At 46.3% G+C, this 26,710-nt stretch overlaps 1 long non-coding RNA gene across 1 annotated transcript; it reads right to left on the reverse strand.

The window, feature by feature from the left end:
- Nucleotides 1–10,559: 10,559 nt before the first annotated feature.
- On the reverse strand, nucleotides 10,560–16,561 carry LOC135983936 (uncharacterized). Its single transcript, XR_010601798.1, has 2 exons — nucleotides 16,480–16,561; nucleotides 10,560–12,331 (listed from the first exon to the last, which is right to left on the reverse strand). It is a non-coding gene; the product is annotated as an uncharacterized LOC135983936 (long non-coding RNA).
- Between the last annotated feature and the right edge of the window lie 10,149 nt (nucleotides 16,562–26,710).

Here is a 26,710-nt window from a genome sequence, read left to right on the forward strand (position 1 = left end):
CATTTCCTCTCTCTCCTGTTGAATGTCAGAGCTAACTTTGATTCTATTAGGAGTCTAGTTACAGGCTGCTGAGCTGAATTTGCTTTGGGCCAATGGTGCACCAGCACTAGGGCTCCCCTCCTATAAGCTGAAATCACTGAGTGGGGAGCCTGAAGCTATATTGCTAAGCGGCTGGTGGAGCAGTTTGTGGAGACGGCTGGAAGAGCAGCAAGTGGTGTGGAGCCTTGCGGGGATGGTTGGAGTGGGCCACAGCAAGCGGAGCTGTTTGCGGGGATGGCTGGAGTGGCTCACAGGGTGGTGAGTGGAGCAGAGCAGCTCATAGAGCAGAGCAGTTTGTGGGACAGCAGGAAGTGGACTGGCTCATGGTGAAGGCTGCAGTGGAACCCCCCAGAGAGATGGCCGGCCGGCCTCGGATCATGTAAGGTGCCCCTTAACACCCTCCGTGCCCCCCTTTTACTCTGGGGCTGCACTGACCAGGGACAGAGACTTTGGGGGTTGTTGGACTTTTGGGATTTTGGGTGGTTGCTGGACGCAAGAGACTTTGAGGGTGTTGGACTTTTGGCACTCTGGGTGATCTTTGGGTTGCTGGATTCAAGAACCAAAGAGAAAGGACACAGCCCAATTTGCTGGGGTGGGTCTTTTGCTCATGGTTTGTGTTAGGAATCCTGTTTGTGTTTTTCTTTTCCACATAGACTCATAGACTCATAGACTTTAAGGTCAGAAGGGACCATTATGATCATCTGGTCTGACCCCCTGCATGCTGCAGGCCACAAAACCATCCCTACCCTTTCCTTGACTCTGCTGATGAAGTCCCCAAATCCTGTGTCTTAGTGACTTCAATTGGCAGAGAACCCTCCTGCTAGAGATCCCTGCCCCATGCTGCGGAGGAAGGCGAAAAACCTCCAGGGCCTCAGCCAATCTACCCTGGAGGAAAATTCCTTCCCGACCCCAAATCAGTAAGACCCCAAGCATGTAGGCAAGAGTCTCCAGCCTGACCCTTGTTAGCCATTATACTATTTACCTACCATTGCTTGGTATTCCTCAGCTAATATGTTTTACCATCAAACCATTCCCTCCATAAACTTGTCTAACTTAATCTTAAAACCAGACAGGTCCCTCGCTCCCACCGTTTCCCTCGGAAGGCCGTTCCAATATTTCACCCCTCTGACGGTCAGAAACCTTCATCTAATTTCAAGCCTAAACTTCCCTACGGCCAGTTTATATCCATTCGTTCTCGTGTCCACATGGTTGTTTACCTCATGTTATTAAACATTTTCTGCTACACTCAGATTCCGTGCTTGCGAGAGGGGAAGTATTGCTTCTTAGAGGCGCCCAGGGGGTGGTATGTAATTGTCCCAGGTCACTGGGTGGGGGCTCGAGCCGGTTTTGCATTGAGTTATTGAAACGGAACCCCTAGATACAGAACCCGGCCCTTGTTGCTGCCAACTTAGATGGGCAGAAAGGTTACAATACAATTGTATATTCTGGAGCACACAGCAAGATCTGTGAGATGACACAAAATCCTTAGAAGTGACTTGATTTTCCACATCTGTGGATTTCTCTTGTCCCAGCACATTTCTTTGTAAAGTTTTATTGAAGTACAGTATTTAAGCATCTGACTCCTGTTGATTTCAATGGACTTTAGGAGCCTAAATTACTTCGAGGAGTTAGGCCTAAAGCCCTCTGTGGGCAGCAGTGGATCTACTCTCCACTGTGCCTCAACTCATAATTCAAGGAACCGTCTCTGGCACTGAAAGGTTAATTGCATTTTCATGTCCATTCAGTCCTTTGCTTCTGCTGAGAACGCTGTAAGCTCTCTGTGTAGCCCCTCTAAGCAGATGGGAGAAAGCTCTGACATCAGCTTAATTACTCCAGCCCCTGTGAGCACCAGTAGCTAAGTTGGCAGGAGCTCTCCCACTGATATAGTGCTGTCCACACCGGTGCTTAAGTTGGCATAAGTTATGTCGCTGGGGCGAGGGGGTGGGCAAATTCACGCCTCTGAGTGATGTAACTTATGTTGACTTAAGCTGTCATGTAGCCATAGCCTAAGATGAGCGACTACATATCCCATCCCCAAATCCCCTGAGTTAGCCAATTTCCCCACCATCCCCCACAGAAAATGTCCAATGAATGGGTAGCATAGGGCTGACACACCCAGCTCTACATACCCCCTTGCGTGGGATGGAAAGGACTCACCTGCAGAACCAGGGCTGGGAGCTGCAGCCGCCCCATGCAGGTAGGAGGTGGCCCTGGCTGAGTAGGGGCTAGCTCAGGTGATGACTCAGCGCCTCCCCGCCTCTCCCAGCTGCAGTAACTGGACTTTGGGTGTCCAGTCAATAGATTTGACTGGACACCTTCAGGTCCCTTTTTGACAGGACTTTCTGGTCAAAAACCGGACACCTAGCCACCCTACTAGCATTCTAGCCATGTAAGTGCAGACTGCCTGCTCCAAACTCTCCCCTTCTCCAACCTGTGTACCTCCCACCAAGTTCCATGCTGGTTGCTACAAACCAGAAGAGTGAGACTGCACAGTGCACACTGTACTTGCAATACACTATAAAGGTTTTAGATAGCAAACATATCCTACCGCTGAGGCAGATTTGTGCTACGCTGTATCCCTCAATATGACAGAAAAGTTGGATATCAGAAGAACTTCCTGACAGTGAGATCTATTAAGCCATGGATTAATGTCCCTGAGGAACTGGTGGAAACTCTATTCTTTTGGAACACGTAAAAAATAGAATGGTCCATATTCGCAAAAATGTTTTGTAGGGAACCGACATATATTGGCAGGGGACTGGACTAGGTGACATAAAGGATTTCCCCCCCCCCTCCCCCATTTCTGACTTCTCTGATTTTACTAAATGCATCAAGATCTAGCTAACAATAAATCGAGGACCCAATTCAGGAAAGTATTTACACAAGATAATATGAGTAGCCCCCTAGATGCCAATGAGACTATTCATGTGTTTAAGTTTGGTATGTGCTTAACTACCTGTCTGAATTAGTGCCTTTATGCAGAAATCAAACTCAGGGCTTATAAATTAACATTTCCCCCCTTATACTTCTTTATTTGGTGATGCTGCTTCCTCATATGAACAGCCCTCTCCCTGTGGATGTGCAGATGCATTGCTCATGAATGTTAATAGGTGTTAGAAATGTGCACTGGAGGGAGAACAGGTTCTTTTTGTTGGCCACATAAATATTACAATGGCAGAAAACATTTCTCCACCTCATTCAATTTTTGATCCTAGAGGCTCATAATATTAAACTAGGCTTGTGAATATGTTGACTTTTCTCTTGATTTCTCAAAACAGTGCAAGTTTATCTTTTTAATCAGTAACCACCTGAAATTATGGAATGTCTTTTGTGATATGAAGGCATTTAGTTTGTTTTCTGTTAAGAACAAATATGTAGGTGGCTGTAGGTTGAATGTCAAGACTGAATGGTATGGCTTTATTGACAGTTCAGTAAAAGAAAGATCAGACGTCATGGAAAAAATGACTTGCTTAACAGGAAATGCTGGATGTATTACAGTAATACAGTAAACAGTAAAATACAGTAATACAGTAACTGTAAAAGGAACCTGTACCACTAGCTAACAGACCACTGTTGCATTACGGTTGTCTTATGGCCTGTTTACCAGTATAATCAAGTCAGCGGGTGTTGTTAAAAAAAAGAAGTCAACTGACATGGAATACTCTTCCATTTTGCAAAGTAGATGAGATCTTAACCATGTCTCTTAATTGTGCTAAAGTTGTAGGCAAAGAGTTTGGCTTGGTGTGGGGGTCTCAGTTAAGGTTTGTGTATGTTACAATGGAGACCCATCCTGGGCAGACTAAGACGTTTAACCTAATTTAGGAACACATTTAGAATCCAGGCTGTACTACAAATGGGAACTTTATTTGTAACCAGATTTAGAAGACAACTACAGTACCTCTGAAGATCTGGACCTTAGTGTCCAGGGCAGTCAGTCTAATGCTTCCGCAAACACTAAATTCACTCAAATGCGTTTTGAAAAATTATCTCAGACATTTCATCTTTCTTCATACAACACATGCAGCACAGCAGCTACTAGTGAGAGGAGACAGTGGAGAAATGCAGCAATGAACAAAATATTTTTGCCAAGGAGCATCAAGAACATGAGCGGAGAGCTGAGCTGAGTTGCCAGGTTGCAGTCATTGGCGATGGAGTCATGCTGTATCAAGAACGTTCAAGCTGTGAGAGAGACTAAACCAATGCAATTAAAAGAAGGGCAGTACAAGAGGCGGTAGATAAGAAAGCAATTATAAAAACTGAATAGACCCTGTCTGACAAAGGTGGGAAGAGCAGTAGGGTGAAGCAACGCTGGAAGGCGCACACACAAAAATCTACTAGTGCTACTTTACCTATTGCAGTTGCTGAGCAGCAAGGACGAAGGGACATTGGGTGGAAGGTAACAAACTAGTTTGTCAAAAACTTCAATAGTGCTGTTATTTGGGCCCCATGAATAATGCAGTTAGGTGCCTTCACAAACAGCTGAATAATTGACCTCGTTGCCATAGTGCCACAATAGTTCTTTTCCAGCCTTGTCCTCCTGTCATTCCGCCTTCCCTCCTTTTTGCTTCCTACCTACACCCCCAAAATTCATGGTCTGTACTCAGGATGCCTGCCCCTGCCTTATTTTTCATTTGTGCTGCTTCTTCCCTGTTGACTTCACATCTCCTCATTAATATTTGACTTTGTATGTAAATGGACATCCATTGTGTTAGCTTACAATGCTTCATTTGCATCTTGACAGAGAGATGCACAATTCTTACCTCCTGCCTGGAGGGAAACCTGTTTTCCACCTTTGCTGATGAGTAATACATTGATGCAGACTTTAAAATATGTTTTTAGTGTATATATGCACAACTCCTTCCATAGAATCTGTGCATACAGTTCACAATGATATTAAGTATCAGAGGGGTAAGCCATGTTAGTCTGTATCCACAAAAACAATGCGGAGTCCAGTGTCACCTTAAAGACTAACGGATGTATTTGGGCATAAGCTTTCGTGGGTAAAAAAACCCACTTCTTCAGATGCAACCTTAATGATATTAAGGACCAGAGTGACCCAGACTTTCATCTGAGACCTCACATGCCATTCTTTGGTGAGCTGGAATGTACACACCAGAATCAAGATACTCCTGTAACCCCTTTGCCAGTTGGCATTAAGGGGTTCTTGGGTCACACCATTATGATTATACAGTCTGACTTCTGCATAACACAAGCCATAGAATCTCGCCCAGTAATTCCTGCATCAAGTCCACAACTTCTGTTTGAGTGAGAGCATATCTTACTCTCACCATTAACAGTGTGCACGTTATTTCTAGTCTGAATTTGTCTAGCTTCAGCCAGATGTATGTAATCATCTTTTACTATAGTGCGTGTCATCTCAGCTGTTAGCCTTTCCCAGGCAGGGTTTGAAGGAATGACTCAGTCAGTACAGGCTGTATGAACTGGAAATAATTTATTTTTGTTTCTTGCATCACACCTTGGTGTTTGACTGCTACATGGTCAGCTTGGAAGGCCACCATGCTGTCCCTGCTCACTAGATTCATACATTCTAAGGCCAGAAGCAGGGGCGGCGAGTCGTATGGGCCCGTGGTGCCCGGGCTCCAGCAATATTCAGGGCCCAGGGCCCGGCTCCGCCAATGTTTGGGGCCAGGTCTCTCCCCCAGCCCCACCTGCCACCCTCTCCCGCACCTTCCCAGAGTGTCCCCCGGCCCCACTTGCTGTCCCCCGTGTACCTCCCCTGTGTAACCGTGTGTCCCTGCCTCTCCCCTGCAGCTCCATACTCACTCTACTCTGCTGGCTCCCGGCATCAACTGCCGCCGTAGGGTCCTAGTGCCCCCCATCCATGAGTGGCAGGGCAGGCCGCCCTTCTGCCTCGGCCCCTTCACCAGCACAGCCCTGCCCACAATCACAGCTCTTGCCCCACACTGAGCAAGGTGCAGTTCCATCCCCCACCCCCAATGAGGCTACAGTGAGGGGCAGCAGCAGGGGAGGAGGTGCACACGTGATGGCAGCCCCCCCGGCACCCACCACAGGGGAGGAGAGGGGGCTTCCTGGACCTGAGAGGGGCCCTAGGAGCACTTGCAGTGACAGTGGTGCAAGGTGAGTGAGCTGCCGGGGGGAAAGAGGGCTGGGGGGACTCCTTTCTGGCCCCAGCCCCAGGGCAGCCTGCACCCCCAAGCTCCTTATCCCTGGCCCCACCCCAGAGCCTGCACCCCAGGCAGAGCCCTCACCCCCCGCACCCCAACCCGCTGCCCTAGCCGTGAGCCCCTCCCATACCCCAAACCCCTCATCCCCAGCCCCAGACAGAGCCCTCATCCCCCCGCACCCTAACCCTCTGCCCCAGCCCTGAGCCCCTCCTGCATCATGAACCCCTCATCCCCAGCCCCATCCCACAGCCCTCACCCCTGCACTCCCTCCCACCCCCAAACTCCCTCCCAGAGCCTACTCCCCCACCCCCTTCTCACACACCCCCTCCCATCCCCAAACTCCATCCCAGAGCCTGGACCCCAAGCCCCCTCCCCCACCCAAACTCCCTCCCAGAGCCTGCACCCTGCACTCCTCCTGCACCCCAATCCTCTGCCTCAGCCCAGGACCTGCACCCCCAGACCTCCTCCCCACACCCAAACTCCCTCCCAGAGCCTTAGGCAGATGGGGGGCAGAGTTGCAAGGGGTTCTGACACCACCAAAATTTCTACAAACCTGCCACCCCTGTCCAGAAGGCACTATTGTGATCTTCTAGTCTGACCACCTGTATAGCACAGACCATAGGACTTTCCGGAATTAATTCCTGGTTGAACTAGAGCATCTCTTTTAGAAAAACATCTAATCTTGATTAAAACATTTCCAGTGATGGGGGAGGATTGCTACCTGGCCTGCTTTTTTAATAGCTTGGATGAAGGGCGAGGGGTTACAAGAAGCTGAAGGTAAGCTGTAGCCAAGGGACTTTTTAAAACATTCTGTAATAATTATGTATTTAAAAAGAGAAAGTTATATTGTCCCTAATGTGGGGTGTTTTTTTTTTTTTTTTTTTTTTTTTTTTTTTTTTTGAGCTTAATTGTTTTGAAACTGAATCACATTACTACAGCCACAGAATACAGGGGAATTTGTACTAACAACTGACTTAGAACCCAATCCCTGCTCAAATTCCCATTGACTTCAATAAGAGAAGGACTGAGCCCATTGGCTCATAAGGCAGGTCAGGGCCGCCCAGAGGATTCAGGGGGCCTGGGGCAAAGCAATTTCGGGGGCCCTTTCCATAAAAAAAAGTTGCAATACTATCGTAACATGAATTTGGAAATGTAAAAAATAACCAGTGAAATAAAATACATTTAAAAATTAATTTTTAATCATTTGAAAATACACAAACTACATTATTTAAAAACATTAAATGCTTTAATGGTATGTATACATTTGCAGTTACATAATGGGCTGTCGCTGGGTGATGGTGATGGTTGATGCCAATGGGCTGTCGCTGCCTGGGGGTGGCTCTACTGTTGCCCAGAGCTGGGTGGGGAGCTGGGCTCTGGGTCAGGGGGTGGCCCCGCTCAGAGGGGCGGGGCACGGAGCTGGGGATCAGGGCTGTGGGGGGGATGGGGTCGGGGGGTGCCCAGCTTAGAGGGGCTGGGCTCAGAGCTGGGGGTCAGGGCTGGGGGGTCACGGGGTGCCTGGCTCAGAGCGGCTGGGCTCAGAGCTGGGGATTGGGGGGTGCCCAGCTCAGAGGGGCTTACCATGCTGCCTCCCCCCTCTCCCAGAGCCTCAGCGAGCCGTGTCCAGGAGCTCCTGCCGCTCGGCCCGCCGGAGCTCACAGCCCTGCCCCCTTACCACGTGGCTCCAAGCGGGAGGACCTCAGGCCCCGCCCGAGCCTCACTACTGCAGCACTGTCCAGGGCCGCTCCTGGACACGGCGCGCTGAGGCATCGGGGATGGGGGAAAGCGGAGGCGGGGGGGGAGCCTCCGATATTCTCATGGGGGCCCCTGCAGGGCCCGGGGTAAATTGCCCCACTTGCCCCTCCCCCCCCGGGCGGCCCTGAGGCAGGCTTAAAAAGTACTGCTGAACATTCAAAGAACCACCCCAGGATTCTCACATATTGCTTTAATCAGGTCATCCCCGCCCCTCTCGCCTGCTTCCCCCAACTCTAGTGCACAGGGTCCCCTCCACAGACAGCCCATTTGCAAGATCTGACCACCATGTTCCCTCAAAACAGGCATCTCTGGAAAACACAAATGGCAAGCACCTATTATTGTTTAGTTTGCGGTAGCACCTACATTGTGCCTGGCACTTTCTGAACACAGACCACGACACAGTTCCTGCCCCAAGGAGCACAGGAATGAAAAGGAGAAAGACAGATGAGGGGGTGAGGGAAAGGACCGTGGTGTGGTTTTGCGCAATACATGAACTGCATGCATAGTTGACATGCACAAGCTTGTTTCCTTGACTGTGATGAATAACCTAACCGCAGCATGCTGCCACCCATCAAAGAACACAGCAGGCTATTGGAGAATCAGAACACCAGACCCTTCATGGAAACACCAGCTAGTTTTTAAGTGCCTGGCTTTCCCCGGTGTTGTTTCCGTAGCAGCTTCAGTAGCAGCTTGAGGACACCAGTTGAAGTGGATTTGGGTACCTTCTAGGGTGCTCTCTCCCTTGGCACATGCACTAGCACATGTCCACCCCCTCGCTGTCTGGAAGTGGATGGGGCTTGCCACTACCACTCCCCATTCTGGGGCTTGCCTTGAACACTCCCCACTTGGACAAACATGCAGCTACACCCAAGACTGCAGACAGCAGGCTTACAGTCACCTATGGTTGATCAGATGCCATGGACAGGGATGAGTAGTGCAGGCATTATACACATAGGGATACGTAAGGATTCAGGGTGAGAGCCTCTGCTGGTGTAAATTAACACAGCTCCATTGAGAGCAATGGTCCAGTTGGCAAAGGGGGTTTCCTCTTCCATCATGGTCTCTGATTCAGGGCCGGCTCCAGGGTTTTTGCCGCCCCAAGCAGCCAAAAAATTAAAAATTAAAAAAATTAAAAAGCTGTGATCACGATCTACAGCACTCCCACCGCGACTCTACTGCCGCCACTTCTTCGGCGGCAAGTCCTTCCCGCCGAGAGGGAGTGAGGGACTCGCCACCAAATTGCTGCCGAAGAGCCGGACGTGCCGCCCCTTCCATGTGCCACCCCAAGCACCAGCTTGCTAGGCTGGTGCCCGGAGCCAGCCCTGCTCTGATTCATTTTGTTAGGATGAAATGTTGCAGAGGGTCCAAATCTACCTCTTTAGCAGACAGTCAGGGAGTCAAACAGAATGCAAAACCAGCAGCAGGCAGGGAAAGATTTGATTTGTGAGTATTTATAAAGCGAACGCAGAACATGAAAGATAAATGTTATGTAGAATTTAACCAATTTTCTTACAGACTGTTAGAAAACAAGTGTCAGAATTCTGACTTGTTTTTCTTATGTCAGGTAATGGCATTCTCCCTCTGCCTACTGCACCTGGAGTACAGAGTTCACTCCATAACACAGCAGAAACAGCAGAACTAAAATTCATTTGCAAATTTAACACCATTAATCTGGGCTTGAATAGGGACTGGGAGTGGCTGGTTCATTACAGAAGCAGCTTTTCCTCTCCTGGAATTGACACCTCCTCATCTATTATTGGGAGTGGACTACATCCACCCTGATTGAATTGGCCCTGTCAACACTGGTCCTCCACTTGCAAAGTAACTCCCTGCTCTCCACGTGTCAGTATATAATGCCTGCATCTGTAACTTTCACCCTATGCATCCGAAGAAGTGAGGTTTTTACCCACGAAAGCTTATGCCCAAATAAATCTGTTCATTTTTAAGGTGCCACCAGACTCCTTGTTTTTTTTTACTCCATAACACATGTCTTTTCAGCGTTTACTCTCTCTTTAAAGATCCTTGTGTATACATAACTTTTCCATGGGCGAAATTCTGTTCTCCGATACATGCCTGAGGCTCCCGCTAACCCTCCAGGTCAGATGTTGACCCTTCAGTAAGTAAATGTTAAATAAAAGATTGGAACAATCTGAAACAAATCAACGTAAAAAACAAAAACAAATAAATAACATTTGTTAAAAACCCGAAGCACAAACCCTACCTTACGAAGAGTTTTTACCCCAAAAAGGGAGACATGCCAGAGACTGCACTAGGGACTTCATGTATAGCTTTTGATTTTACAGAGAAACACGCAGGCCCAGATCCTCAAAGGTATTTTGATTGAGTTCAGTATTTAAATACCTTTAGTATCTGAGCCTCATCTAGTATCCCATCCCATCTCCTAGAACTGGAAGGGACCTTGAAAGGTCATTGAGTCCAGCCCCCTGCCTTCACTAGCAGGACCAGGTACTGATTTTGCCCCAGATCCCTAAGTGGCCCCCTCAAGGATTGAACTCTCAACCCTGGGTTTAGTAGGCCAATGCTCAAACCACTGAGCTATCCCTATGATGATGGGCAGCAGTATAAAACTCTAAGATAAGATAAAAGGAGGACATGATAGAGGTTATATACATTATCTTATATCTTTATTATCCTCTCTCATAATAAAAAAACAAAACAAAAGGACATTCAGTAAAATTGAATGGCAACAAATTTTACAACTGACAAAAGGAAATACGTCTTTATACAATGGATAATTAACCGGTGGAACTCAGCTACAAGCTATTATTGGTGCCAATAGCATAGTAGGATTCTAAAAAGGACCAGACATTTATGGAGATAATGAGAACATCCACACTGACTGACTGGGATGAGGAGAGACAGACAACGTGGGTGAGGTAATATCTTTTATTGGATCAACTTCTGTTGGTGAGAGAGAGGAGCTTTTGAGCCACACAGAGCTCTTCTTCAGGAAGACATTCTTGAGGAAGCCCCCCAACCTGAAGCAAATACTCACCAGCAAGTATACACCACACAACAAAAACACCAACCCAGGAACCAAACCCTGCTACAAACCCCGGTGCCAACTCTGTCCAGATATCTCTAGCCAAGGGACACCATCATAGGACCTAACCACATCAGCCACACCATCAGGGGCTCGTTCACCTGCACATCTACCAATGTGATATATGCCAGCAATGCCTCTCTGCCATGTACATTGGCCAAACCGGACTGTCTCTATGCAAAAGAATAAATGGACACAAATCTGACATCAGGAATCATAACATTCAAAAACCAGTAGGAGAACACTTCAGTCTCTCTGGTCACTCAATAATAGACCTAAAAGTGGCAATTCTTCAACAAAAAAACCTTCAAAAACAGACAGACTCCAACGTGAAACTGCAGAACTGGAATTAATTTGCAAACTGGATACCATCAGATTAGGCCTGAATAAAGACTGGGACTGGTTGGGTCATTACAAAACCTAAAACTAATTTCCCCAATACTAATTTCTCCCTACTGTTACTCACACCTTCTTGTCAACTGTCTGTAACGGGCCACTCTCTTACCACCTCAGTAGTTATTTTTCCTCCCTTGGTATCCTGCTGTTAATTGATTTATCTCGTTAGACTGACCTCACACTTGGTAAAGCAATCCCATTCTTTCATGTATTTATACCTGCTCCTGATTTTTCACTCCATGCATCTGATGAAGTGGGTTCTAGTCCACGAAAGCTTATACCCAAATAAATTTGTTAGTCTCTAAGGTGCCACAAGGACTCTTCGTCGTTTTTATTCTTGAGGAAGACGTTTCCCCTATGGGCAGGTTATTCCATAACCACCTAGAATGGGGCTTTCTGCCTCTCTTAAGCTTCTGGTACTGAACACTATCAGAAGCGGGATACTGAAGTAGATGGATATTGGTCTGATCCAATGTGGCAATTCCTGTGTTCCTAGGTAAGGAACCTTAAAAAATAACTACATTATATATACTTAAAGTTTACACAGCGTCATAACTGGCTTGCTTTTGCCAGTCCTTCCCACCATGAATTTAATTTCTTTGATGTGCCTGCTAGCAAGGAAAGCCATCCTGTCTGCATTAAAATAATGGCTCTCTCTCACTGGAAAGGCTTAAAGTGTGCTGTGGTCACAGCAGAAATATATCATGTAGTTGTTGACTTTTATGGTGTATGCAACATCCCAGAGTGATACATTCTGAGGCATCTTTAGTGAGTCCAGAATTTGCAGTTGACCCCATGACACCTGAAAAAAAAATTAAGGGAAAGGTATAATGTAGTTATGTGCTGAATGCTTCACCTGGCCTGGTTAGATGTGTATCCAGCACCTATTTCAGTACTTCACTCAGGTTTCCTTTTGGACTCTGAAGTTCACCTGTAAAAGCAAAGAATGATGACACAGGTTTTTTGTTTGGTTGGGGGTTTTTGCACCAACATAGATACAGTAGTCTAGTGAGAAAATCCCGTGTTGGCTGGGCATCTAAGATGTGGTTATTTCTCAGCTGACTGACAGGAAATTGGTATGCAGTGTTGTAGCTGTGCTGGTCCCAGGATATTAGGGAGACAATGTGGGTGAGGTAATATCTTTTTTAGGACCAACTTCTGCTGGTCAGAGAGAGAAGCTTTCAAGCTTCCACAGCTTCTTCAGATCTGGTAAATGTCAGAAAGTCTCTGTCAAATATAAGGGGGAACAGATTGTTTAGCATAAGCAGTTAACACATATTTCAAGGGTTTAAGAGCGTAAATTCATAACTTTTCTGGACACTAAAAATCATGGACTGAATTTATGGCTTATTACAACAATCTATAACCCACTAACCCTCCCCCCTCAGCTTTTATTTTTTCTTCTTTCTCCCCTATGACTGGAGAGGTGTTAACTGGCCACTACACCTTGAATTGTTCCTTGAGATATATATTAACTATTTATGCAAAGCAACCTGTTCCACCTTGTATTTATCTGTGACGCTATGTTTCCCAAATTGGAAGAAGAGCTGTGTAAGTTGTCTCTCTCAACAACAGAAGCTGGTCCAATAAAAGATATTACCTCACTCCCTTTGTCTCTCTAACTGGAAATTAATATTCAGCTTCCATTATATATAGGGAGTGACCAGACCATCCCTATGAACTTTTAAAAGGATCAAAGTGAAGAAATAGCAACATTTAAAAGTCTAATATATTCAACAAGAACTAAAGCCATGTCCCTATTGCCTCTGGTTGTGTTACCTCACCCTACTCCACCCTGTCCCATGTTCCTATGAATTGTTTGCAAATAATAGCATGTATGCATGTGCAGTCAGAACCAGAATTCTATACAGGATTGAACAGAAGTTCTGCGTGCTTTAAAGACCTGTTGTAAATCTCTGAACGCATCCTATCTAGAGACAACACTCCTAATCGAGCATTGCTGTCTGTATACAGTGTTATTTATGTCATGCCTGCACTACAAAATTAAGTCAACCTAAGTTTAATCAGCATACAGCCACCATAATAATTACATTGCCTGGGGTATGTTTACACTACCTGTTGGATTGGCGGGTAGCGATCGATCTATCGGGGATCGATTTATCACGTGTAGTGTAGACACGATGAATCGATCCCAGATCGCTCTCCTGTCGACTGCTGAACTTGAGCTCGGTGAGAGGCGGAAGCAAAGTCGACGGGGGAGCGGCGGCCGTCGATCCCACACCGCGAGGACGTGAAGTAAGTGATTCTAAGTCGATCTAAGATATGTCGACTTCAGCTACACTATTCTTGTAGCTGAAGTTGCGTATCTTAGATCGATTCCCTCTCCCCCCCACCCCCCAGCATAGACCAGGCCCTGGGCATGTCTACGCTTTGCTCCTTGTGTTGGCAGTGAGCATCCTCACCAGGAGTGCTTGTTGTATCGATTGTACTGTCAGTATGGGGCATTGTAGGGTGGCTCCTGAAAGCCAGTAATGACATAAGCAACACAATGTCTACACTGACACTGCCTCAACCTAACTACGTTGACCTTGACTTTACGCCACTCATGGAGGTGGAGTTATTGAGTCAGCATAATGGGGCAGTTACATTGGCAGGAGCGAAATTTAAGTGTAGACACAGGTTGACGCAAGCTGCCTTAGACAATCTTCTGGGTGGTACAAGGAAAATGGAGAGAAGTTGGGTAATAAAACACCCAGCCTTTACACTCATGTACAAAGAACAAGGAGCAAACCAGTGCCACATGCTAGGACTAGTGATGGGTGAACCTCAGAAGGTACAAAGTCAAGATATTTAAAAGCAAGAAACTATCCCTGAAATGCAGGTATTTTCCAGCTGCTTAGAGAGTGTGGGTCTATTATCTCCAGGAGAAACACAACAGAAATCTATTGTACAAAAGGGTAAAACAGCAGTGATTTTCCATGAGCTGGGGGAAATGATGACCCAGCAATGTGAGTTAATGCAGGAGTCAGTGGCTCAGAGATGACACCTATAGGGATCAGTCCTTGCCCTGACTAAAGATCGAGAGACTAAACAGATGGAGGAAGGACAGCCGTGTGATTAAGGCATTACAATGGGACTCTGGAGATATGGGTTCAGTTGCTGGTTCTGCTACTGACTTACTGTATGAACTTGGGCAAGTCATTTAGGCTCAGATCTACAAAGGTACTTAGGCCCCTAACTTCTATTGATTTCAATAGGAGTTTGGTGCCTAAATATCTTTAGACTCTCAGCCTTAATCTCTAAGCCTCAATTCCCCATCTCCAAAATAGGGATAATAATGCTTCCTTTCCCAAATCCTTTATCTAGATTGTAAATTCTTCAGAGCAGGAACAGTCTCTTCCTATTTGCATGTATAGTGATTAGCATAATGGGGGGGGAGGGGACTAGGTGCTACCATGATATAAATAATAATAGAAAGTAGGAGAGCCTATCTTTGGCGGGGCTCCAAAGACAATAAATAGTTAATACAATGATACCACCTAAACCAAAGCAGGACCATTACTTTTCTTCTGAGCCTTTGTATTTGGACAGCTTCTGATTGAAAACATTTGCTTTGTCAAAGACGACCACCTAACTCATTAATGGAAGAAATGCTTCACCGGAACGCAAGCACATTTCATAAGGATGGGGAAAGAACAAAACTTATGCCTCTACATTCTTCTTCATAAACACACCCAGGCAAGAAATTATCTAGACAACCAAAGAGCGGCTCAAAAGAAGGAAAAGGAGAGGAGCAGGGCACTCCAGCCCCCTCACAGCAGGAAAAGTTGATTATGTGCTATAAACCCATAGCTATTGAATAATGTTGCTTTGCCAAATTAACTAGTAACTAACCAGCCACATCCCTGATTAACTACTAGGGAGAAAAACTGGGGGGGGGGGGGGTTAATTAAGAAATTGCTTTTGATAGCTAATGGTGGGGTGGGAGAAATGAACTGAGGAAAAATGGCAACATCTGAAAACAATCTATTCACGGTACAAAAACTAAAAACTGTTGGAAAACATTTTTTTTTAAAAGAAGTAACCGCTGACCCTCCTGTTTTAAAAGGCATGATTGTTTACTATTACTCATAGCCACCTGTTGTACTCTACATGCCAGTACAAGCCAGATATATTGCCAGTGTTAGCTTGCCGCCCAAGTCAAAGGGTTTGTGTGAGAACAACTGACACACCATGTGTGAGGAACTATGGTCTTGTGGTGAGAGCACAAAGCTCGGTGTCAGGAGTTCTGGGTTCTGTCCCAGCCTTGTGCATGTGACTCTGGGCACATCATAGTGACTCTGGGCACATCATCTCACCTCTCTGCCTTAAGGAAGTTTCCCCATTTGTAAAACAGGGCTAGTTATAGGTCCCTACCCATGGGGGCAGGTGGAGCCTTTGTGCTTTAAATTTTGGAAAGAGCTATGGAACCATTTTAGAGCAAATATCACATCCATAAAAAGGAGGATGACCATCATCCCTGCACAGAGCACCAGCACAAGACCTGAGTGTTTAAGTGGGGCATGGGCATTTGTGCCCGGGGGAATTTCACCAATGCATTGAAAAATGTTAGCACTATCTCATGAACAACAACAAAGGGAGAAAAGAGCAGGCCAGAAGGACTGGTTGGCTTGGAGACTGGTAATGCAATACAGAAGCTTTTGCTAGTAGGTCGTTGTTCAAACCTGGACCAGGTTCAGGGTGAGACAGAAGGTCATTATTACCTGATGGCTGTTTGGTGATCTACCATCACAACTGGCACTTACGGTATTCCTGCTGATCTGTCAGCAAAGAGACCAAGAATGCACAACTACCTGCTCATCCCAAGCAATGGTCTCTCTGGCTCTGAGCTGAGACACTTTTGTGGGGGTGTGGAAACTTGCTCTGTTGTGTGAATAAACAAAAGACTTCTGTCTCAAGGGCTGGTTTCCACTTTCCATAAGTACTAAAGCCACTGAGTAAATCAATGACAGAAGAAGAGTAACACCGGGCTAGACTGAGCATGACTGGGATTGTTACATCATTTGAAAATCAAAATCAAATGGAAAGATACTATGGAACAAAAGGTCTTATACATACCTTGGGAAGTTAATGGTTAGGTTAGGTCAACCTGAAGCCTTTTAGTCAGCTGCCTTGTCCAGGCTATGATGGAGGCATCTGCTGATTAGATAAAAATATTTAAAAATGTAATACAAACATGAATGAGATTTCTGTCTGGGTTTTTTGTTTGTTTTGTGTGTGTGTGTGTGTGTGTGTTTTTTTTTTTACTTTAACCTCTGTATTCCCCAGGAATGTAAATCTAAATGATCATACTGTAAATATCTGAGGCTTGCTACATCTTGTACATTTGGGAACGGTTTCTGTGACAAACATTTGTGCCAAACATTTAGTAGAATTGCTCCATATGTGACTATCACGGATTACACTTGGACTAAACATTTTTCTTGGCTGGGTGCCTTTGGCAAACACAAAATAATGGGAAACTAAAGCATGAATTTCACCACTAAGGGTCAGAAGATACGGTCACTGTGTTACATGACAAACGCTTAAATGTCAACAGTCTATCCACTTGGGGAGCAGCTATATTAAAAAATCATATCCAAAATGTTTAATGGACCAGCCTTGGCCTTTCAAATAAGTGAAGGAAGGCAGCCCCAGGGCTGAGTCTCAAATCAAAGTTCATGGAGTCAGGATTCATTTCCACGGACTATTTCTGAGGCATAAACAGACCATGTAGGAATAGGAGTAATTTGCTGGTTGGATAAGTTCCTCCTCTTTTGTTCTAGGTCTGATTCTGCAGCCCTTATCCACCCCAAGCAGCACTTAGTCACATGGATAATCTCATTGAACACACTTGAATAAGGTGAGGGTTACCCAAATCAGGCTTCTTGTTAAATAAAAAAAAAAAAAAAAAAAAATTTACACACACAGCCAAATTGTGCCTTTAAGGGACTGGCCTGCATTGAGGCAGGAGTCAGGCTGACCCAGGGAGCACTTGGGCAGGGAGCGTGCCTCAGGAAAGCAAAATCTGTCCCTGAGCAACCTAGTGAGTGTCCTATAGAATTAGTGCAGCCTGTGCCTGCTAATGCCCCTGTCCTGCTGCGCTCCTGGTATCCTTCCCTCCCCTTGTACCGCTGCAATGGCCAGGGACAATCTTGCACAGTCTACCCTTGGGAGAAGAAAGACCTTCACACTTGAAATGTTTGTTTTCCCTAGCAATGGGAGTCCTGAGTCATGACATTGGATCGAACTTGGAATTTCTCAAAGTTGAGAGGTGTTTGGGTTCGGGTTCCTGGTTTAGGCCATTAACAAAGTGAAACCCAAATTTCAGTTTCAGTTTGGAGCGACAGAGGGAACCTCCCAGGGAAGGATCTGGAGGGTTGGTTCAAGACTCTCGCTAGTTCTTTCCCAAGGAAACAACACTGCTCAGATTTGGGCTCTGGTTCAGTAGAGGGAAGCAGGGAACTAATGAAACCTGACTCGAAAAGAGTGCGGAGAAATTTCAGTGTTGCCAATGCTCACAATTTTAACACAAGTCTTGTGATATTTGGTGTTTTTCTTAAAGCTTCAGCGCATGGAGTCAGGTGATTACATGGAGATCTCAACTTGATTTAAAAAAAAAAAAGCTTGAAAACATGAACCCCTAAAGTTCAAAAACCAGAAAGCATCTAAAAGGAACCTAAGCTGTAGTACTTGTAAAATCTCCTCCTTGTTAAGAGCTTGGGGTTTGTGGCACTGTTCCCTACAAAGCTCAATGGAGGATTTTACAGCCTGCATATGAATTTGGTGCTCCCCTGGTCCTGAGGAGTAACTAGCCCTACCTGATGCCAGTGCCACGTTTACTGCTGGCAGCTGCTGCACAAATACCTCAGGGCTGAACTTTGCAGGGCTGAGTAGCGCCAGTTTCCCTGCTCAGCTCTTCCACTCCTTCCCTGCAACACGGCTGCTAATTCAGGCCCAAGCCTCACTTGATTGGAGGCAGCCAGTGATGCTGAACTGTTGAATTATTATCAGCGTACAACAAGTTAGGATCTGCCATGCACTCCATTATCTGTTGAAACAACTTCCTGTGTTATTATGGTCTATTTAATCAGTGGGAGCTTTGGGCTGTGGTTCTTTTTCTGGCTTAGTTCAGCAGTAGGAGCGGCAGAGCTATTATTCCATGCCATGCCACCGCCTGAGGTGAAAGCGTGTCCCGAAAGGAGATGGATCACATGGAACTGGAATGTCACAGCACGGTAACGTCTGAAATGTGACATTGCATCTCTATTGCAAAGGCACTTGGAGGCACAATGCAAGGGCTAATGCACGTGCAAATGCTCCAGCAGCTGAGCTAAAGGGAGATGGAGTACGATTTGCCCTCATATGGGAGGAGACACGGCAGAGCGCCATCCTCCCTTGAACACTGGCCACAGCTATTTACATATGGGGACACTGCACACCCCTTTCCTTCTTGGGGCACAGTCCGCCTGCAGCCAAACCAACCACTCAGAAGTAAAATAGAAACTGGGATTATTTTCTTATCGCAGACACTCAGTACTGTTAACAAGGAAAAAAACTCAAAATACTCAAAAAGAAGAACAGGAGTACTTGTGGCACCTTAGAGACTAACAAATTTATTAGAGCATAAGCTTTCATGGACTACAGCCCACTTCTTCGGATGCATCCAAAGAAGTGGGCTGTAGTCCACGAAAGCTTATGCTCTAATAAATTTGTTAGTCTCTAAAGTGCCACAAGTACTCCTGTTCTTCTTTTTGCGGATACAGACTAACACGGCTGTTACTCTGAAACCACTCAAAATACTGTTCTTAGTCAAAGGGTACGTCTACACTATGGGATTACTCCGAATTTACAGAATTCAATTTGTGGCAACCGATTGTATAAAGTTGAGTGCAGGCGGACACACTAAGCACATTAATTCGGAGGTGTGCGTCCATGTACCGAGGCTAGTGTCGATTTCCGGAATGTTGCACTGTGGGTAGCTATCCCATAGCTATCCCATAGTTCCCGCAGTCTCCCCCGCCCATTGGAATTCTGGGTTGAGATCCCAATGCTTATACTCTTTCACAGTGAACAACACTATTCACATTACATAGAACATGTGATTTCGGTACAAGGTCGCATTTTGCATCTTATATTGAGTGCCTGTGGCTTTGGTTAGAGATCACATACCAAGCAAAGCCCGTTGAGTGCTGCGGTTTTCCTGTTAATGTGCAGCAGCAGAAACCAAACTAACCTCCCCCCGCATCCAATTCTCTGGGATGATCGCTTTATCCCTCCCCCCACCGCGTGGCTGGTATCAGGGAAGATCCCTGCTAGCCAAAAGCAAAAAGCTCCTTGCCAATGCCCACCCGTCCCCCACACCACTTGGCTAACTGCAGGGAAGGATTTCTTTTCAGCCACAGGCAAACAACCCAGAAGGAACGGTCACCTCTGTCCCCTTAATTAAATTCCTGTATTTCAACCAGGTTACTATGAACGATATCACTCTTCTGAGAATAACACAGCGAGATAAAGAATGGATGTTGCTTGAATGCCAGCAAACACCGGGACCATACGCTGCCAGGCTTTGTCATGCAATGATACCAGATTAGTTGCTACTAGCATCGCGTGGTCAAGTGTCCTACCATGGAGGACAGAATAAGGATGCACTGCCTAGAAACCTTCTGCAAAGGCTTTTGGAGTACCTCCAGGAGAGCTTAATGGAGATGTCCCTGGAGGATTTCTGCTCCATCCCCAGACACGTTAACAGACTTTTCCAGTAGCTGTACTGGCCGTGAATGCATCCCAAGTCCTCAGGGCAAATTAATCATTAAAAAATGCTTGCTTTTAAGCCATGTTTTATATTTACAAAAGGTACACTCACCAGAGGTCCCCTCCATGGCTTCATGGTCTGGGATACCACCTTGGGCGGATACTTCAGTCAGGCGGAGAAAAAGATCCTGGCTGTTGGGGAGAATGGAGTGCTGTGCGCTCTCTGTAAGCTAGTCGTCCTCCTCCTCCTCATCTTCCCCGTCCGCAGAATCCTCAGGCCTGGCTGAGATTACCCCCCACTCAGAATCCACGGTCAGGGGTGGGGTAGTGGTGGCGGCCCCCCCTAGAATTGCATGCAGCTCAGCGTAGAAGCGGCATGTCTGCAGCTCTGCACCGGCCTTCCGTTTGCTTCTTTGGTTTTCTGGTAGGCTTGTCTGAGCTCCTTAACTTTTACGTGGCACTGATTTGAGTCCCTATTGTGGCCTCTCTCCATCATGCCCTTGGAGATTTTTTCAAATGTTTTGGCATTTCGTCTTTTGGAATATAGTTCTGCAAGCACTGAATCCTCTTCCCATATAGCGATCAGCTCCAGTACCTCCCAGACGGTCCATGCTGGTGCTCCTTTTTGATTCTCGGACTGCATGGTTACCTGTGCTGATGAGCTCTGAGTGGTCACCTGTGCTCTCCACACTAGGCAAACAGGAAATTAAATTCAAAAGTTCACGGGGCTTTTCCTGTCTACCTGGCCAGTGCATCCGAGTTCAGATTGCTGTCCAGAGCTGTCACAATGGGGCACTGTGGGATAGCTCCCGGAGGCCAATACCATCGAATTTTGTCCACCCTAACCCTAATTCGAACCAGCAATGTCGATTTCAGTGCTACTCCCCTTGTTGGAGAGGAGTTCAGAAATCGATTTTAAGAGCCCTTCATATCGAAGTAAATGGCTTCGTTGTGTAGACGGAGTGCAGGGTTAATTCGATTTAACACTGCTAAATTCGACCTAAACTCATAGTGTAGACTAGGCCAAAGACAACAATGGAGTGCTTTAAAAAATGTGATGTTATTTCCATATAACAGGAGATTCAGACTCTCATTGGAGGTAATGGACAAGAGTTCTTGGGTTCTCTAGCAGGTGAGCCAGAGCACAGGGAGAGAGAGGCACCAGACTGTGTCAAAGAGGGCATGCCCCTGGAAGGGACTGTAGTGTCAAGAGAATGGAAGGGAGCGGAAGAGCTTCGGTCAGGAAAAGGTGTTAAATTGGAGAAACCATCTTCACAGGTAGGGTTACCATTCGTCCGGATGTACCCGGACATGTCCTCCTTTTGTGTGCTAAAAATAGCGTCCGGGGGGAATTTGTAAAGCACTCACAATGTCCGGGATTTCCCCCTCCCCCGGCAGAGCGAGCGGCTGGGAGGGCTGCAGGAAAGTCCCGGGCTGGACTCCGGAGCAGCTTCCTCCTCCCACCCCCCCCTCCCTGCATTCTGAGCCGGCCGGCAGCTCCTCCTCCTGCAGCCCGCTCCGGCAGCCCTGTGCAGGGCCAGGGACCGGGTTTTGTGTTGTGCAGGGAGCTCAGCCATGTGTCCGGCTGGCACAGAGCCCAACACCCTGTTCTGAGCAGCAGGGTAAGGGGGGGCAGGAGAAGGGACAGGGAGGTTCTGGAGGGGGCAGTCAAGAAACGGGGGGGGAGGCTTTTGGAGGGGAGTGGAGAAAGTTTTGGGCAGTCAGGGTACAGGTAGGGGGTAGGGTCCTGGGGGGCAGTTGGGGGGGGGTCTTAGGAGGGGGCAGTTAGGGGACAAGGAACAGGGAGTCTTAGGTAGGGGGTGGGGTTCTGGAGGGCAGTTAGGAGCAGGGGTCCCAGGAGGGGGCAGTCAGGGGACAAGGAGCGGGGGGTAGGGGGCTGGGAGTTCTGGGGGGGAGCTGTCAGGGGGCAGGAGTGGGGAGAGGGATCGGAGCAGTCAGGGGACAGGGAGCAGAGGGGTTTAGATGGGTTGGGAGTTCTGGGGGGGCTTTCAGGGGGCAGGAGTGTGGAGAGGGATCGGAGCAGTCAGGGGACAGGGAGCAGAGGGGTTTAGATGGGTTGGGAGTTCTGGGGGGGCTGTCAGGGGGTGGGGAGTGGTTGGATGGGGCGTGGGAGTCCCAGGGGTCTGTCTGGGGGTGGGGGGGTGTGGATAAGGGTTGGGGCAGTCAGGGGACAAGAGGCAAGGAGGCTTAGATAGGGAGTGGAGTCCCGGGGGGCAGTTAGGGGCAGGGGTCCCAGGAGGGGGCAGTCAGGGGACAAGGAACGGGGGGAGGGTTGGGGGTTCTGGGGGGGTGGAAAGTGGGAGGGGCAGGGGCGGGGCTAGGGCGGGGCTCCTCCCGTCCTCTTTTTTGCTTGTTGAAATATGGTAAACCTATTCACAGGGGCCAAAGTACCATAGAATGAGGAAGAGCATCTCTCTGTGGGAGGACCCTGGTGTCTTAAATAGGGGGTGTATATCTTGCTGGTCCTTGGGGAAAGGCCTCCCTCTCTTAAATTTGGAAATGTACTCTGAGGGGAAGGCGGCTCTCCAGCAGCCTTTCATAGACTTAGATTTTAAGTGATCATTAAGATCTAGTTGACCTCTTCCATAACACAAGCCAGAGAACTTCACCAGTGATTCCTTCATCAAGCCCAGGACATCTGGCTGAGCTAGACTAAGTCTTTCTGAAAGACATCCAGTGTGGATATAAAACCTTCCTGTGATGGAAAATCTGCCATGTCCCTAAGAAAGCTGCTCCTTTGCACCTCAGCAGCCACCGTACTTTCTCTGGATGGGTGAGGAGAATTGACTTGCAACCTCCCCACAATCTCTTCTACAGCACAGCCCTGTGATACAAGTCACCTCAGGTGTGTCTTGTTTTTCTTGTAACCTGCCGTGCAAAATCAAGATGATGCAACAGAAGGGAAATGAATGGAAGGGTTTAGATTTGCCTGTGGGGATGTTAGCAATAAATTCACATTCTTTTCTGTTACCACAGAGGAACCAAAGCATGTTTGAACTGCAAGCCTGATGCTTCCTTCTGAGGCCTGTAGAAACAACGTTCAACAGCTTTTTGCTTTATTCAGAAGCTAAAACAAAACTATCAGTGACCGAGAAAAAACTGAACAGGCCTGGACTGTGGATGGTGCAGAGGCCAGGAGACTTCTTAGGCACCATCCCAGCTGCAATTCCTCCCTACACAGAGGAGTGCACACTCTGCATCATTTCTTAGGAAAGTGCAACAGACTTCATCTAGCCTTAACCTCCTTCCCACCCCCTTTGGAGCGGTGGGAGAAAGCAGCTCTGTGCTTCGCAGCCTGCAGGGAATGCTCTCGTGCCAGGTCCTGGCATGGGGTGCAAGAGTAGAGAAATGTGCCTTGTACCATTCTCCCCCACCTCTGCATAAAATCCCAGACAGCCCACTCCTAAATACAAATAATTTTCATCATTCACAAGTTTGCATCAATGCCAACAAAAGGAAACACTGAGTCTACCTATGGAGTGCCCAATTTTCAGTGCAACTTCTACCCCGCCTGTTGTGCATGTGCAGCTTCATACATATGCATAGCCCTGAATATGTACTTCTGTGCACTAACATATGCAGGAGCAGTTGATAATATGCCACATGCATGCACAGGAGATGGCATTCCTTGTGCAAAATGCATTCATTTACAAAACATTCATGAAAAGTTGCACATGTACATTGGGAGACTCTCTTAAAAGTCAGGTGCACCACCTGTGAAAGAAAACGGAGGCTAGTATTCTCTAGCCAGAACATATTTCAACATTAGCAAGATTTCAGTCAGTAACTGGGTGAGGCTTTTTTCCCCTCCTTGCTACCTCTTGGAAATGAAGCTTCAGTAACATTGTGGCCTGAGAATACACAGAACCAGATGACCATGCATTGAAACTCTAAGGATCACCTTTGCCATTAGCACCATAGCATGAGGTGGAGTTGCATGCAGATAACATGGTGTTTCAAGAGTCAAAAGCCTGAACTCTTGACAGATCTGCGATCCTCCAGAGCTTATTTAGTTGGAGGATAGAGGCTCTCAGCAGAGGCCCTCAAGCAACGTTTGATTCTACAGAGTCCAACTTTATTGACTTTCAAACTACCTATCTATTTTCTCAGGTTTTTGGGGAGCCAGAGGGTTGAGTGGGCAGAGCCTCCACTTTGAAAGACTGTGGTGTTGAAGTTGCACTTGTTTAACTTCTGGTCTGATTTTAAACAGAGGGTCATTTAAAGCCGTGCAAAACACTGTGTGGATACTGTACTTATTTTCATTTTTTTTAATTTTTATTTTGACTTGATTAGGAATTCATTTAAACTAAACCAAAATACGCCCTTCTTAATTAAACCAAGATGAGAGTGTTCACACAACTTTTAGCACTGGTGTATTAAACCAGTACAACTTTCTTGTATAGACATAATATTAATATTGGACAATCTGGATTGATGGTCCAATCTTTAAAGAGACAATGATTTTAAAGAGACCCTAGTGATTTTGTGCACTATGTAGGTGCCCAACTTGACACCTTTTAAGGGCCTGATTTGCAGAGGACAGGTAGTTGGCAATTTCTGAAAATCAGGTCCCCTCAAGGGATTCATGTTTGGTATCCAAAAACAATAGTGCTAGCATGCTCAAGAGTTTTGGGATATGCACATTGTACTAGCTGAAAGCTCAAAGAAGTTCCCACTCATTTGAGCTCAACTTCTCTCTCGTATTAGTGGACATGGAGCAGCATGTCTGTGTGGACAGTACGTCACCCTTAATTTTTTTCCCCATAATTTTTAAGCCCTTTGCTGAAGTGTTTAATTTTGTCCCTCAGGAATGGCTTCAGTGCCAGCCTCACCTACTCTTTTGCAAGGTGTAGCCGATGCCTCTTATTGCGAAAGGCTCATGGAAAAATGTTCGTGAGTATGTGGCCCTTGTGTTCAATTAGAAGCTGATGCATGGTTATTAATCTGTTTGGAAGGAATGTACTGGCAAGGTGATGGCTGACAATGTGTTATAAGGAGTTACAAGAGTGAGCCTTTCCCTCTGCTGCAACTTCTGGTGTTTGTGGATAACAGCCTTCTAGGCACCTTCCACACTCTGCGCTAAGTGGTTCAGATGCAGTAGGTTACAGAATTCTTTTTCTGTGTAGTTTAAAAAAAAAATAGTTTGGGGACATATTGCAAAATACAGGATGTTGTCCAGTCAGTCAGGAAAACTATTCCCAGAAGACAGATTAGGTAACAACAACCCTCAGGATCGCTGCTAATGGGAACTAGATTGCTGAGTAGATTATACCAAGCTTTTCAAGTCTAACTTGAATTCTAGTTCAGATTTCAGGTAAAAGCAAGTTTGAGATCACCCCCATTTCTAGTGGACATTAGCAACTATTACCAATCACAAAATGTAGGATGATCACCATCAACACTGTTCAAAAGGCTTACAATCTGAGTAGGGCATTGGTGATTAGAACTGAGGCAAATTACAATGTACTCAGAAACTTTTCTGATGAAAAAAATTTCATGCTTTTTCGTTTTCCACAAGGATATATATTTTACAGGGAACACATTGAAGGGATTCAGCATAATGAAGATATTGATAGGTGCGTCTGTCTCAGGAGAGATTAAGAAGAACAGAACAAAGTTAGAACTAGGTTTATTTTAAAGTCCGTTTCTTTCTGGCCTCTGCTTTAGAAAGTGTATTCTGAGGACTCCATGCTCTTAAACGTGGCAGAGATTTAAAGGCTGCATTGTGTATGTAACCCAGTGTACTGGCTAATAAATACTATCCATTGGCATGGAGTAAATAGCTACGCTCTAATATAACCAGCATGGGCAGTCAGTGAAGTATCCCATCCAAGCAGGTGATTTTCAAAAGTGCTAAGCAGCCTGCAGTTCCAAATGCAAGTGCTATGTATGGATTTAAGAGCCTAACTTCAGACTCCTGGGGGTTTGTTTTGTTTTTGTTTTTTTTAAATCTTGGTGTTAGTTTCTCTTTAACAGAATTCTTCACACTGGTACATTCCATAGAGTAGCTAACAGTCTGAAACAGTTGAATACATATTTGGAATGGTTTAGATTTTTTCATCCAATTACTCTGTGAAGTGATTTGCTGTACAGCACTAATACATGCACATTCATACAGAACGTCATTCTCCAGGACTGTCATACAGCACCTTTTATGAGCAACAAATTCAATCTAAAAATGTAAGTGAAGAAAGCCGATATGATGGTCTAGCCTTTGATTTGTTTTAATTAATACCTCAAGCTTTTAAACTGAAGACAGTCAGCATTAAATCATGTATATAATAGCATAATAAACTGCTATTTTCCTCCTCAGTCAGCTACTTAACCTGTCCCCATTGATCAATTTGGTTTATTGCCCCAAAACAGAACAAAGCCCTACTTCTTTAATAATGGAAATTTGTATATCCCCCCCCACACACACACACGTGTAAGGTTTAGTAGTTCAGTTTGTTTAACTCCATGATGTAGTCTTCCTTTTTTCCCCCCTACTAATTACAGGAAACTTTGCCTAAGAAGAATTTACATACAATAGGTA

The sequence above is a fragment of the Chrysemys picta genome, chromosome 1 (genome assembly GCF_011386835.1).
Source record: "Chrysemys picta bellii isolate R12L10 chromosome 1, ASM1138683v2, whole genome shotgun sequence".
NCBI classification, from domain to species: Eukaryota; Metazoa; Chordata; order Testudines; family Emydidae; genus Chrysemys; species Chrysemys picta.